The sequence below is a fragment of the Bos indicus genome, chromosome 2 (genome assembly GCF_029378745.1).
Source record: "Bos indicus isolate NIAB-ARS_2022 breed Sahiwal x Tharparkar chromosome 2, NIAB-ARS_B.indTharparkar_mat_pri_1.0, whole genome shotgun sequence".
Classification (NCBI taxonomy): Eukaryota; Metazoa; Chordata; class Mammalia; order Artiodactyla; family Bovidae; genus Bos; species Bos indicus.
The window spans coordinates 126888580-126903406 of NC_091761.1; the positions used below are offsets into that span (position 1 = coordinate 126888580).

General features: G+C 45.2%; 1 protein-coding gene across 1 annotated transcript in view; it reads left to right on the plus strand.

Moving 5' to 3' along the window:
• Positions 1–680: 680 nt before the first annotated feature.
• The window catches only part of STMN1 (stathmin 1), a 30634-nt gene continuing 16487 nt past the window's right edge, over positions 681–14827 (plus strand). The window contains exon 1 of the mRNA XM_019980896.2: positions 681–823. The gene's annotated coding sequence lies outside the window, so the exon portion shown is untranslated. The remainder of the gene's footprint in view (positions 824–14827) is intronic.

Genomic DNA, 14827 nt, shown 5'->3' on the forward strand with positions numbered 1-14827 from the left:
TCCTAAAGGAAATCAGTCCTGAATATTCATTGGAAGGACTGATGCTGAAGCTGAAGCTCCAATATTTTGGCCACCTGATGCAAAGAACTGACTTATTTGAAAAGACTCTGATACTGGGAAAGATTGAAGGCAGGAGAGAAGGGGATAACAGAGGATGAAATGGTTGGATGGCATCACCGACTCAATGGATATGAGTTTGAGTAAACTCTGGGAGTTGGTGATGGACAGGGAGGCCTGGCATGCTGCAGTCCATGGGGTGGGAAAGAATCAGACTGAACTGAGTGACTGAACTGAACTGAGGATGGGGGAACCTCAGTGCAAGTGACCTGGCCCCCTAAGCCATCTGTTGCGAATCCCTACTAGCAGCCCAGGGCAACTAGGGAGAGGGACCGGGGCGTTTGAATGACAAATTACCAGCGATTACAAGGCCATTGGGCCTAAGGCTGCTTTTCCTCTCTCCAAGGGGATGAGGTTTATAAAGGATAAGTGGTGCGCTTTTTCTAGCTGGCCCAGGGTGCCTCCCACGCAATGGCTAGAGGATGCTGTTGGAGGCTCCTGGGAGTGTCAATGGACCGGCTTCCAGAAAGACGCATTAAAACCCAGCTCCGAGGTAAGCTCTAGAGCCTGGACACTGGCAAATCAGTCTTTGGCCTGGTTGCCATGGAGACAGACAGGCAGCAGCTGCGCGGGAAGAGGGAACAGCAGCTTCGCCGACATCCAGGATTGAGACAGCCCTGGTGGGGGAGGGGCTCGGCACCGCCCTTTCTCCCCCAGATACAGAGGCTCCTGTCTGCCCCCCAACGTCCGAGACTCCCAGGATCTGGTGAGTTGCCAGGGTCACAAAGGGAGACGTGGCAGTTCTGGCGCCTCAAGCCTCGATTTTCTGCTTCCAGGCCAGCGCCCTCCCGCTGCCCTGTTCAGCTTTTGGAGCAAACAGATCTTCCGGAGCTCCTGGGCCCCGGGAGGGTTCCCAAGCTCCCGCCTTGGAGGTGATAAGTCACTGGAGGTGAATCCCAGAGTGTTGGCCACCGGAGGCCAATTTGGCCCCGTGCTCTGTCGCGTCTCTCCGGAAAACCTGGCAGGGGCTCTGACCAGCCATTGTCTGGGAAGGGAGCTTGAAGCTGAGCCCAGAGACAACGCGGTAAATGATGGGGTTTATTGTTCCCGCATTTGATGCTACACTGATATCATTAATTTGTGGCTTCAAGCCCTGTCCTCCCTTGCCTGGCTCCTGTGGGTTATCTCTGGAGACTGAAGGTGGGAGAGAAGGGGCCTGGAATCCAGGTTGCCCGAGTCCCCTTTCGCAGCCGAGCTGCCAGAAGGCTGTGGCTCAGCATCTCGGGTTCCTCCTCTCTGGTAAGAGGAGAAACGAGGCTGAGGTCCTGGTGACATCCGGGGCTTTGGGCTACTGGGCGTTGCATGTCAACAAGGAGGTCACCTGAGAACACAGCCTTAGCGTGGAGGAAGAACAGAGAGCTGGGGAAATGCAGAGGCTACTGCCGAACAGACAGGCTTTTGATGTTGCTGCTATAATTATGAAGGTAGTTCACATGTGGGCGTAATTACAGAAAAAAACTCACTGTATATAGAGTAAATTGAGAAAATGACCCATCACCTTAAATCCCAGTCCCTCATCCCTGCTGGAAAGTACTGATAATTTTGTTGTGTATCTTTTCTGACTTTCTCTATGCTTGTACTTATCCTCCTATGTTATTACTGTTTTTTAACTACACAAATGATATAAAACATTTATAAAAGATGCAAATACCACAGATATACGTCGAGTCAAAAGCAAAGATAGTCTTTTAGTGTATTCCTTTTGCCAGAGAGAGCTATTGTTAACAATTTAATGCCCTTCATACATTAATGTCCAAACACACAGAGCTTCAGCTTTTCTTTTTTGTGCATAAATGCAGCCACAGCATCCATGTTGTTCTGCAAGTTGCTTTCCCTGCTATGATAATGTTAGTTACTCTGCAGGTTTTTGCATGTTGCTTTACCTACCCCATTCTCCATAACTGCTACTTCATATTCTGCATGATGGATGTTCTGTACTTGTTGAAGTCGTCTCCTTCCATAAACACTTGAGTTGTCTACCATCTTTTGTGATTAATAACACTTTGCAAACTTGTTCATCGATTTATGCAGGGTTTATTTCTAGAAGTAGAATTTGTGGGTTACTGTGTATGTCTTTAATTTTTCTAAGTACTAGGAGGTTTTATTCTTAAGTTTTTGTTTGTTTTTTTTTAAATGCCATTCAAGGCATAGATGCCCACTGCAAAAAACTGGAAAGGTATAAAAAGCTATCTGGGGAAACAAAATCACTTACAGTCCCTCCACACAGCAGTCCTGACTGTTCACTTTTTGGCAATTATTGTCTATGCCTGCTATTGTTACAGCGATCAGAGCATACTGCATAGATAATTTTCTACCTGGCTTTTTAAAAAAAACTTAACAGTATAAGCATCTTCCTACGTCACTAAGATATTTTTGTAGACATCCTTTTTATGATTTCACGATAGTATTATATGTACACACCATAATTTTTTCTCCATTGTTGGACTTCTAAGTTGCCTACATTTTTTCACTATGATAACCAGTGAATATCTTTCTGCATAAATCTTTGTCTGAAATCTGATAATTTCCTTAAGCTAGATTCTGAGAAGGAGAATTACTGGGTCTAGAGATAGAAATTTTGCTGAATCTGTTTAAGTTGAATTTTGAATTGCTAATATGTGCACATGATACAAAATTGCAAAAGCACTAAAGATTACACAGTGGAAAAAATGTGTCCCTCAGTTGTGGTTTTCCTTCTTACAAGCAACAATATCACCTGTCTTTTTGTGTATCTTTCCTAGGGAAAAAATATATGTACATGTATATATATATATATATATACACTCTTTTTTCATATAAAAACAGTAGTACATCATATACATACTTTTTTCTCTTTTCACTTAAAATTTCTTGATGATTGTTCCACATGTAAAATAGAAAACTGCCTTATTTTCTAGAAATAGTGCATAGAATTGCCTTAAATGGGTGTGCCGTGGTTAAACGAATCAATTCTATTGGTACATTTTTAGATGTCTCCCATCTGTTGCTATTCGAGCAGTGCAGTAATGAATGTCCTCACATATATGCCGTTTTGTCCATGTGTTACTGCATCCATCTGTAGAATACAGGCCTTTGGGTGGAACTGCTGGGTCCCAGGGAATATGCATTTTACATCTTGATAGCTATGGCTATCTCTATAGAGGGTGACCATTTCTTCCCTGAAGGGTGTGGACAGTTTTTTAAAGCTCTTGATTCAAATGGCCAAACTGCTCTCCGGAAAAGTGTTACCTGTTTCTACTCTCACCAGCAATACGGTGCCCTGTTCATTCCTCCCACTCAGTAGAAAGAGTATGGTGATGTTTGCAGTGTTCTCATTTTTTTTTTTTTTTTCCAAAAGGATCTGTGTAAGATCATCAAAAGTGAGCAAATAATTACTTTTTTAAATAAAAACACAGGATATGGAAGAAATTTCGAATCCCAGTGTTGCCCCTCTATAGGTGTGACCCCGGGGAAATTCCTCATCCCCTTTGAACCTGTCCTAAGAGTTGTCATGGGGAGGAAATGAGCTAATACACTTAGTACAGTGCTTGGCACATAGCAAGGTCTCAAAAGGTGGTAGCTAAGAAGAAAATTTTAAAGGGGAAAAAAAAAGAAAATGCCAGCCCTCTAAGTAATCCCAACCGGGAGAGGAAGGGAGCCTTCCAGGCTCTTGAAGTGACCTGGGCGGTGCCAGCTTTGTTCTTTTCCTCAAATTGTCCCACTGCTCTTTCCTGCCTTGGGGAGGAAAAGGGAAACCAGGCCACCAGGTCCTGGGGAGACACAACCCCACACCAGGACTGACCCTTAGGAAAGGCTTGGGGTCTGGGACCTCACCCAGCTTCACCGGACTCCACTCGGAGGGGCCCAGGCAGAGCTTAGTCGTCGCCCTCCCTGGAGGTCCCTGCTGCAGAGCTGACACCCTGATCGGAGGAGACTGGTTAGAGAGAAGTGTAGGTCCAGCCTTCCTCGTCTCCCGCAAAGCTAACGGCGGGCGGCGGCTGCCTGTGCTCCGGGATGGACCCTTTCGGAGCAGCCCCGGTGGGCGCGGCTGGGAGGTCCGCGAGAAATCGTCGTGCCGCTCTCGCCCCCTTCCAGCCCCTCCGGGCGCCGGCTGGAGGTGCTGCAAGGGGCTGGGAGGTGTCGCCAGGGCTGGTGCTGGATGCTGCGGTGCAGCTCGGATGCAGGGCGGCCACGGGGGGACCCCCACTCCCAGCGAGGCTCGGCCGCCCCCTCCTCCCAGAACAGAGCCGCTGCCTTGAAAAATCAGCTGCCAGAGACGCCATTTCTGGTCCCACCCTGAGTCGGCCGAGGAAGAGCCAATCACCACCCTGGGTGCAGCTCTGAAAGCCGCAGGTTGCAGCTGCTTTGGGTGGGAGCGCGGATCTGCGGGGTGAAGCCATTTTCTGGGAGGAATTTGCAGTCATTTCTACTCGCGGTCTAATCACCATGTTGAGAATTTTAGTCATCCTGCCCCACCCCCACCCCCACCCCCTTACACTGGGAGCTTTTCTGAATTTTCCATGGAGAGCTGACAAGGGGCAACGCAAAGTGATGCAAAACGTGTGTCTTGGGTGCCGGTTGAAGTGGGGTCTAAGCTTGGCCCTGTCCTTAACCTGCTCCGTGATTGCGAGAAAGCAGTACAGCCCCAGACTTCATTCTTCTCATTTTAAAAAATGCAGAGAAGGAATAAAAGCAGACCATATCAAGGACTGGTGAGGTTGTGGGGAAATGCATTCTCTCGATTTGCCCTTATCTAGTAAAACTGAAAATATTCATGCCCTGTGCCCCGACGATTCTCTTTCTTGGTTTCTACCCTGGAGAAATACTTGCACATGTATTCAAGAAGGCTGTCCATTGCAGGATCATACCTAGTAAGAAACCAGTGAAACAGCTCAATGGCCGTCAATAGGGAAAGTACAAATAAAATAGGGCCCGTATTCATAATGAGTAACTATATTGCAGTTAGAAGGAATAACTTAGATCCATACATGCAGAGACATGGATAGAGCTCAAAATCTATTAAATGAAAGCAAAGTTATAGGATAATGCATATAATGCAGTTTTTGCAACATATCAGAACTGTGGATTTTCTAGGATATCTTCAAACATATGTAAAAAAAATTTTTTTTTTAGTGAAAGGACTGTAAGATATACTCTTGGCTCAAGAGTGACTTTCTCTGGGGAGGAGGGGCAGGGAGTTGGGAGAGTGAGTAGAGGTGAACAGGAACTTCAACTTTCTTTGTAACTCCTAATTTTTTCTTTAAAAAAAAAATGACACTGCATTACTACCTTAAGGAATTTTAAACTGCACAGTCATAAAGAAAACACTGGAAACAAATGTCAAAATGTAAATGATGATTAATTCTAGGTGATGGGAAATATGAGTAACCGTTATTTTCTTCTTTGTACTTTTGGGGGTTTACTTTCGTGTTTTTTTTTTTTTTTTTAATGCAGGGATATTTGTACACAAGTGTCCATAGCACCATTATTCACAATAGCCAAAAGGTGGAAGCAGTCCAAATGTCCATCAATGGATGAATGGATAAACAAAATGTTGCAATGGAATATTTAACTCTGCCTTAAAAAGGAAGTAATTGCTGACATATGCTACAACATGGATGAGCCTTGAGGACATTATGCTTAGTGAAATCATGCAGCCACAAAAAGACAAATAGTGTATGATTTTGCTTATGTGAGGTACCAGGTAGTCAAAATCACAGAAACAGAAAATAGAATGATGGTTGCCAGGGGCTGGGGGAGAGGAGAGAGGTATTGTTTAATAGGGGTAGAGTTTCAGATGTACAAGAGTTTTGAGCATGGATGGTGCTGATGATGGTTTCCCAGGTGGCTCTGTGGTAAAGAATCTGCCTGCAATGCAGGAGAGGCAGGTTTGATCCCTGGGAGGGGGGAAGATCCCCTGGAGGAGGAAACAGCAACCCACTGCAGTGTTCTTTCCTGGAAAATCCCATGGACAGAGGAGCCTGGTGGGCTACAGTCCATGGGGTCACAAAAGAGTTGGACACGACTGAGCAACTAAACAACAGCAACAAATGGGGCCGATGCTTGCGCAACAGTTTACCTGTATTTATTTATTTATCGGCTGTGCCACAAGGCTTGCAGGGTCTTCGTTCCCTGACCAGGGATTCAACCCAGAGCCATGGCAGTGAAAGCACTTGGTCCTAAACACTGGACTGCCAGGGAATTCCAAATACACGTGTTTAGTACCACTGAACTGTACACTTAAAATGGGTTAAATGGTAAATTTTATGTTATGTGTATTTTAACAGAATAAAAAATTGTAAAAAAAAAATATAGTAGGAGACGATCCTATTTAACAAAACCCTGCTATTAGACAGTCCATCAATCTAGTACCATACATCACCAAATATAAGATGACGACTGCAGAATGCACCATTATTTTATGTAATACCAAGAAAGAAAAACTGGTACCAATTAAACTCTGATATCAACTGATTAAAAGACACTTTCTATTCCAAAGATGGTAATTTTTTAGATTCAAAAGAATATGGTAAGCAGTTTATACACTAAATGATCACCTTTAAAATCCACCCGCAAAGTTCAGATTGGTTGTTTTTTCTTCCATTTGGTTGTGCTGGGTCTTAGTTGTTGTGTGTGGGATCTAGTCTTAACCGCTTAACCAAGAGGGAAATCCCCAGATTGGTTTTTAATTGTAGCACACCTGTCCTTTGTTTTTTTAACAGATTGTGTTTGCATATCATCTCAGACAAATAAATGGTGATTTGTCTACCTAAAAAAGAGAAAAAAAAGCAGCAGTGGGGTTCAAGAGTGACTGTGTGTGTGTGTGTGTGTGTGTGTGTATGTGCGTGCGTGCGGGTTCATGCTAAGTGGCTTCAGTTGTGTCCCACTCTTTGCTACCCTATGGACTGTAGCTCTCCAGGCTCCTCTGTTCATGGGATTCTCCAGGCAAGAATACTGAAGTTGAGTTGCCATGCCCTTCTCCAGGGGATCTTCCCAACCCAGAGATTGAACCAATGTCTCTTATATCTCCCTGAATTGGCAGATGGGTTCTTTACCACTAGTGCCACCTGGGAAGCCCAAGAGTGACTGTGTGACCCATGAAATCCCCAAGGTCAGCCGTGGCAGGGATGATGAGAAAGTGGAGTTGCCCAGTGGGTGTGGTAATGTAGATGTCATTGGAGATCCTGGCAAGAACAGTGTCTGTAGACAGAGGTGGAGCGTGAGTCTGCATGAGGAGGATTTGAAGAGTCAGAGAAAGCAACAAAGACAGCCTTTTTGGAGAGCCTTGTTATAGGGGTGAGCAGAGAAATAGGGGATTCTGGAAGGAGTCATCAGACAGTTTAAGGCAGAATGAATTGCAGCCTGGAAACATACTAACGAAGGGAAGACTGATGCAGGAAAGAGATGTGACACAAGCGTGGGTCCCAGGTCCTCTTTTTTGTACCCCTACCCCTCCTCTTTCTCCGGCTTTGTTTCCCCGGGTTTTCTCTGACTTTCTTCTCCTTACCCCACTCTCTCTTCTTGTAATGAGCCATTATAATCAACCTTAAGATTATCAACCCTGAATATTCATTGGAAGGACTGATGCTGAAGCTGAAGCTTCAATACTTTGGCCACCTGATGCGAAGAGCCGATTCACTGGAAAAGACCCTGATGTTGGGCAAGATTGAAGGCAGGAGGAGAAGGGGGTGACAGGATGAGATGGTTGGATGGCATCACTGATTCAATGGACATGAGTTTGAACAAACTCTGAGAGATAGTGAAGGATGGGGAAGCCTGGCATGCTGCAGCCCTTGGGGTCACAAAGAGTTGGCCACGACTGAGCAACTGAACAGCAACATAGTCAACCTTATCTCTGTGAGCATGCAGCACAGCAATTTGCTCTTCCTGCAAAGATTTGCCAAGTTATCCTGACCTTTCTTCATATAAAGCAGTCCTTCAGGCCATTAAAATAGGATCTTTTCTGTCCCGGATGAGGATTTGTTGACTCAAGAAGACTCTTGACAGTCCCTTGGACTGCAAGGAGATCAAACCAGTCAATCCTAAAGGAAATCAACCCTGAATATTCACTTGAAGGACTGACACTGAAGCTGAAGCTCCAAACTTTGGCCTCCTAATGGGAAGAGCCGACTGACTCATTGGAAAAGACCCTGATGATGGGAAAGATTGAAGGCAGGAGGAGAAGGGGATGACAGAGGATGAGATGGTTGGATGGCATCACCGACTCAATGGACGTGAGTTTGAGCAAGGTCTGGGAGATGGTGAAGGACAGAGAAGCCTGACGTGATGCAGTCCATGGGGTCACATGACTTAGTGACTGAACAGCAACAATAACAATAGGCCCTAGTAGCCTCTTCTTCTGCTAGTTGTCAATACCACCAGTGTGGTTTGTCTTTTCTTTGGTGTGTATCTTATGAACCCAGCTGGACTGTAAGAACCTTAAGGACAGGGACTCCACATGATGTTTCTTCGGGTCCCCCATGATACTGATTGGCTGTGCAGAGTATTCATTTACTCCTTATTTACTGAGTACTTGCTGTGGGCTGGGATCTGTGCAAGGTGATCCAGATCAACAGTCCCTACCTTCAAAGAGTTCGTGGTCCAGACAGGAGGCAAACGGGTAATCAAATAATAGCAAATCAAATGTCAAGTGCTGTACTAGAGAAATGTAGGGTGCAGTGGAGGCTTAGAGAAGGAAGAGTATAACTCCTTGGGAATGAACAGGGAAGCTTTTGCTGGGGAAATGGGAGTGGGTGGCAATGACAGAGCACTTGAAAGACGGCCAGGAGTTTTCCGCTGGACTGGAGGAGAGAAGGCATCAGCAGAGGGAGGACGCAGAGTCGCAGAGGTGTGGAACAGCACGTGTGTTTGGAGAAGGGCAGGTCTTTTGATGTGGCGGTACGGTGGGTGGGGAAAACAATGGTAGGAGAAGATCCTGGAGAGACGGGAAAGAGTGGACTGGGGAGAGCCGCGTGTGCCAGGCTAGGGAACTTGGCTGTACACCCAGGGTTAAGGGGAAGGACGGGATCAGACTTTAGAGAGAACCCTGCGGTGACAGTGGACTAGAGGCTCACTTGCTTTTGGCAGTCATGGTTTTAGAAACAGTTTGAGTGTGAGCTAAGTCGCTTCAGTGGTGTCCGATTTTTTGTGACCCTATGGACTGTAGCCCTATAGGTTCCTCTGACTATGGGATTCTCTAGGCAAGAATAACTGGGGTGGGTTGCCACGCCCTCCTCCAGGGGATCTTCCTTGACCCAGGAATCCAACCGGCATCTCTTACATCTCCTGCATTGGTAGATGGGTTTTTTCTTTTATCCCTAGCACCACCTGGGAAACCCTAGAAACAGTTTGTGCCTGTGTGCATGCTAAATTGCTTTAGTCATGTCTGACTCTTTGCAACCCAGGCTCCTCTGTTCATGGGATTCTCCAGGCAAGAAGTCTGTTGCCATGCCCTCCTCCAGGGGATCTGCCTGACCCAGGGATCAAATTCATGTCTCTTACCTCTCCTGTGTTGGCAGGCAGGTTCTTTACCTAGGAAGCCCATAGAAACAGTTTACTTATATTTAATTAGGTGCTGATATTTTAAAATCAGGAAATTTCACAAGAAAGCCTAAATTCCAGCTTCTTGAGCCACACATTGTTCTAGGATAGACTTCAGCCAAAGCTATCTGTTAATGGAAGCTGTTATGAATTGAATTGGATCCCCGCCTCCCACCGAAATGTTGAAGTCCTACCTGTAACCTTGAACGTGACCTTATTTGTAAATTGGGTCTGTTCAGATAACCAGGAGAAGATAAGGTCATCAGGGTAGGCCCTCTTTTTTTTTGGCTGCACTGGTTCTTTGGTGCATAGCTCTGGCTTTCTTTTGTTGCCGGGGCATCTCTTGTTGCAGAGCGAGAGGCTCAGGCTTCAGTCATTGTGGCACCTGGCCTTGGTTGCCCTGCAGCACATGGGATCTTAGTCCCCAGACCAGGGATGGAACCCCTATCCCCTGCATTGGGAGGCGGATTCTTAACCACTGGACCACCAGGGAAGCCCCCAGGGGAGTCCTTAAGCCAGTACAACTGCTGTCCTTATATAAAGGGGAAGTTTGGACAGATAAATGCACAGAGAAGAAGATATGAGGATGTGGGCTCGGGGAGGGGGTTGCTATCTATAAGCCAAGCAACAGCTGAGGCTGCCAGAAGCTAGAAGAGAGCGTGGCGGATTCTCCCTCCCATCCCTCTGAAGTAACCTGCTGTCATCTAGATTTTGGGTTTCTGGGCCCTGGAACCATGAGAGAAGCATTTCTGTTGTTTGGGCCACCCGATTTATGGCACCTTGTTAAGGCAACCCCATGAAAGTAGTACACCCCATTCCTCCCCCTTAGATGGGGCCCCCATCCTCCAGTGGTTTGAGTTGTTAAATTTGAGTTGATGCCCTCGTTGGGAATGGATTCGAGGTAGGGGGCAGACTGAAGCCCATCTAGGCGGTGGTCTGTGGTGACCCAGTCAAGTGGTGGGAAGGGGGCAGTCATGAGCGCACCGCAGTGCTGGTGCTCACCGACTGATGTAAGGGCTTAGCAAGAAGCCCAGAAGGGCTGGAAATCAGCTCTGAGTTCCAGAGACACGGGCTTTTCTTTCACTTGTGTCTTTTCTCTTACACAGCATCCTCCTCCATCTGACACCCCAGCCACACCCTCCTCTTCCAGGCTTGAATGCTACTCCGTGAACATGTCCTCCTGGCCTCCGGGGTTGGGGGGGTGCGGTTCAGCAGCCTTGGTCTCAACTTCCTGTGACAGCTGTGACCTCTGTTCTCACTGAATTGCTAAGATTGCTGATAAGTGCCAACTGCTTGGAAGTTTTTATAAGTAACTGGGAACGTGTTTTGTGCCAGTCCACGGGAAAATGGGCTATGGAATGGCCCAGAAATTTAATGAATTAAAAGTAATGCTGTTTTTAGGCTCACGTGTGTCCATTCAAGAAAAAGACTAGGTCTCAGATGAAAATCATCCTTCCCTGTTCGAAACCCCAGCAGCCCAACAGAGGGCGAGTGCTGCTACCTCACCATCCCCATGCTCACATTTTGATTATTTGGAAAAGGATTCAAAGAAACATAGAAAGCAATCCAACCCTCCCATCCCCCCGGCCCCAGCCTCACCAGTAAAAGAAATGTCAATGGCTAAGGAAATAAGCAACCCCATGGTCTACAGCCTACCAGGCTCCTCCGTCCATGGGATTTTCCAGGCAAGAGTACTGGAGTGGGGTGCCATCGCCTTCTCCCTAAGGAAATAAGATGCTACATGCAAGGTGGTATCCTGAATAGGATCCTGGAACACAGAAAGAACCCCAATAGGCAACTGGGGAATCCAGGTAAAGCCAGTCACTTAGTTAATAGTATTGTGCCAGATTTAATCTTTTGGTGTGGATAAATGTACCATGATTATGTAAGATGTTAGCCTAGCAGGGAGCTGGCTGAAAGGTCTGTGGGAACTAGGTGTACTACCTTTGCAACTCTCTGGAAATCTAAAATGATTTCAAATTTAAAAGTTTAAAAAGAAGTTAAATATATATATTTTATAAATATATTTAAATGTCTCTGTGATAGTTGGTGCAGAATATATATATATATATACTTAGATTTATGCTGTTTGTCCCTCAGCCCTAAGTGTGGTTTAATGGCCAAAAAGACATCAACCAGATGGTTAACATTTGGTGAGTTCATGGCACTGTAGGGATACAAAGACAAAACCACATAGAATCCTGCCCTGAAGACGCTTACTCTCTACTGAGGAGAACAAACATACTTATGGATAGCTACAATACAGGACAGTGGATGGGGATCAGAAAGATTGATCAAGACCTTGAAGGTGGAAAGAATTTCAGTACACACAAAAACCAAGGGCTCAAGGCTGAGAGTTGCTGTCAGCAAAACACACAGGAGTGTGACTTTATAGGAAGTGACTCCATGGACTGTAACCTGCCAGGCCCCTCTGTCCGTGGGATTCTCCAGGCAAGAATACTGGAGTGGGTTGCCATTCCCTTCTCCAGGGGATCTTCCTGACCCAGGGATTGAATCTGGGTGTCCTGCATTACAGGCAGATTCTTTACTGTCTGAGCCACCAGGGGAGCCCTACAACAAGAGAGACCACAACAATGAGAACCCCATCTAGGACTAACCCTCCCCCACCTACCCTCCACCCCTGCGACTGGAGAAAATCCATGCACAGTCGCAAAGACCCAGTGAAGCAAAAAATAAATATTTTTAAAAAGTAAAGCACAGCTTCAGATTTTTGCTGTGACTTGAGTTAGTTGTGTGATCTTGGACAAATGTCTAAAGTTCTCTGTATGGCTTTTCTCCCCCATTGTAAAATAATAGGGTTAGGCTAATAAAACAGTTTAGAGTGATAGCTAAAAGCCTAGACTTGGAACCAGACTGCAAAACCTCTGTGCTCCCCTGTGGCATGGTTACTCACATGACTTAAATCTCTTTTCAGGCCTGCTGCTAGCATTTGTTAGACCTAAGGCAGGAGTATAAAAGGGAAGCCCACATATCTTATGTCTAAGTATTTAAGAGTTATAAGTCAAGCTAACAAACAGTTTTTTAAAAAATACGTGTTTTACCCTTGTACTGAGTTGGCCAGTACAATTTGGTATAGCACAATTGCCTGGTGTAACAGACAAATTTGGCCTTGGAGTACAGAATGAAGCAGGGCAGAGGCTAATAGAGTTTTGCCAAGAGAACACACTGGTCATAGCCAACACCCTCTTCCAACAACACAAGAGAAGACTCTACACATGGACATCACCAGATGGTCAACACTGAAACCAGACTGATTATATTCTTTGCAGCCAAAGGTGGAGAAGCTCTACAGTCAGCAAAAACAAGACCAGGAGCTGACTGTGGTTCAGATCATGAACTCTTTATTGCCAAATTCAGACTTAAATTGAGGAAAGTAGGGAAAACCACTAGACCATTCAGGTATGACCTAAATCAAATGTCTTATGATTGATTATACAGTGGAAGTGAGAAATAGATTTAAGGGACTAGATCTGATAGACAGAGTGCCTGATGAACTATGGATGGAGGTTTGTGACATTATGAAGGAGACAGGGATCAAGACCATCCCCAAGACAAAGAAATGGAAAACAGCAAAATGGCTGTCTGAGGAGCCTTTACAAATAGCTGTGAAAAGAAGAGAAGCGAAAAGCAAAGGAAAAAAGGAAAGATATACCCATCTGAATGCAGAGTTCCAAAGAAGAGCAAGAAGAGATTTAAAAAAGCCTTCCTCAGTGATCAATGCAAAGAAATAGAGGAAAACAATAGAATGGGAAAGACTAGGGATCTCTTCAAGAAAATTAGGGATACCAAGGGAACATTTCATGCAAAGATGGGCTCAATAAAGGACAGAAATGGTATGGACCTAACAGAAGCAGAAGATATTAAGAAGAGGTGGCAAGAATATACAGAAGAACTATACAAAAAAAGGTCTTCACAACCCAGATAACCATGATGGTGTGATCACTCACCTAGAGCCAGACATCCTGGAATGTGAAGTCAAGTAGGCCTTAGGAAGCATCACTATGAACAAAGCTAGTGGAGGTGATGGAATTCCAGCTGAGCTGTTTCAAATCCTAAAAGATGATGCTATGAAAGTGCTGCACTCAATATGTCAGCAAATTTAGAAAACTCAGCAGTGGCCACAGGGCTGGAAAAGGTCAGTTTTCATTCCAATCCCAAAGAAAGGCAATGCCAAAGAATGCTCAAACTACTGCACAATTGCACTCATCTCACACACTAGTAAAGTAATGTTCAAAATTCTCCAAGCCAGGCTTCAAGAGTAAGTAAATTGTTAACTTCCAGATGTTCAAGCTGGTTTTAGAAAAGAGAGGAACCAGATATCAAATTGCCAACATCCGTTGGATCATTGAAAAAGCAAGAGTTCCAGAAAAACATTTATTTCTGCTTTGTTGACTATGCCAAAGCCTTTGACTGTGTGGATCACAAAAAACTGGAAAATTCTGAAAGAGATGGGAATACCAGACCACCTGACCTGCAACTTGAGAAATCTGTATGCAGGTCAGGAAACAACAGTTAGAACTGGACATGGAACAACAGACTAGTTCCAAATAGTAAAAGGAGTTCGTCAAGGCTGTATATTGTCACCCTGCTCATTTGACTTATATGCAGAGTACATCATGAGAAATGCTGGGCTGGATGAAGATTGCTGGGAGAAATATCAATAACCTCAGATATGCAGATGACACCACCTTTATGGCAGAAAGTGAAGAAGAACTAAAGAGACTCTTGATGAAAGTGAAAGAGGAGAGTGAAAGAGTTGGCTTAAAACTCAACATTCAGAAAACAAAGATCACGGCATCCAGTCCCATCACTTCATGGCAAATAGATGGGGAAACAGTGCCATACTTCATTTTTTTAAATGGCTCCAAAATCACTGCAGATGGTGACTGCAGCCATGAAATTAAAAGACGCTTACTCCTTGGAAGGAAAGTTATGACCAACCTAGACAGCATATTAAAAAACAGAGGCATTACTTTGCCAACAAAGGTCCATCTAGTCAAAGCTATGGCTTTTCCAGTAGTCTTGTATGGATGTGAGAGTTGGACTATAAAGAAAGCTGAGCACCAAAGAATTGATGCTTTTGAACTGTGGTGTTGGAGAAGACTCTTGAGAGTCCCTTGGACTGCAAGGAGATCCAACCAGTCCATCCTAAAGGAAATAAGTCCTGAAT